A 766-nucleotide genomic window follows, 5' to 3' on the forward strand; every position below is an offset into this window, starting at 1 on the left:
AGCTCCTCTCTTCTAACCACTTGAAAACCCAGCTTGTCCAGTTAGCTCAGTTAGTTACAGCGCAGCCTTGTAACATCAAGGTCAAACGTTTGGATCCCCATTACCTGCCAGCTGTCAAAAAAAACCAACCAAACAAACAAAAAAACCACAACCAAACAAAAAAATAACCATTTGAGAACATACAATAAGTTGTTAATTATAGATGCTCACTGCTCACCACTAGAACTTATTTTTCCTATCAGAACGCCTTTTTTTTTTTTTAAAGCTTGGTGGCTGTAAAAGTTTTTAGTTTAGTTATTTCATTTTTCATTCTTGAGAATGCTGGAGAATTTTGTGCTCTCTACCCCATGTGACTTTTCCACACGGCTCTGCCTCCCCGACTGTCTCACCGCGAGGAGGACTCTTTCCCAAGCCGGACGAGAGCGAAGGAAGGAACCTCCGGGCAGAAGCCCGAACTGAGCACCAAGAGGCCGAGGACAGGACTCTTCCCGGCGCAGGCGCACACCGCCAGGGGCCGAAAGACCACACCCCTCCGCGGGCCGGGCCCGACTGGCCAATCGTGGCCCTGAAGCCCTGCTCTGTTCTTTGATTGGTCTTAGTGGAGACGCCCCCACCTGCCCTTGGCTATTGCTAGGCTTGATTCAGACGGTGGCCGCCGCGAGACAATAGGCTTACGGAGGCGAGGAACGAGATTGCGTGTGTGGGCTGCAGCCGCCGTTGTGCCTGGGAGTCAGAGAGTGGCTGGGCTCCGGGGACATGGGGGCGG

The sequence above is a fragment of the Galeopterus variegatus genome, unplaced genomic scaffold (assembly GCF_000696425.1).
Source record: "Galeopterus variegatus unplaced genomic scaffold, G_variegatus-3.0.2 Scaffold766, whole genome shotgun sequence".
NCBI classification, from domain to species: domain Eukaryota; kingdom Metazoa; phylum Chordata; class Mammalia; order Dermoptera; family Cynocephalidae; genus Galeopterus; species Galeopterus variegatus.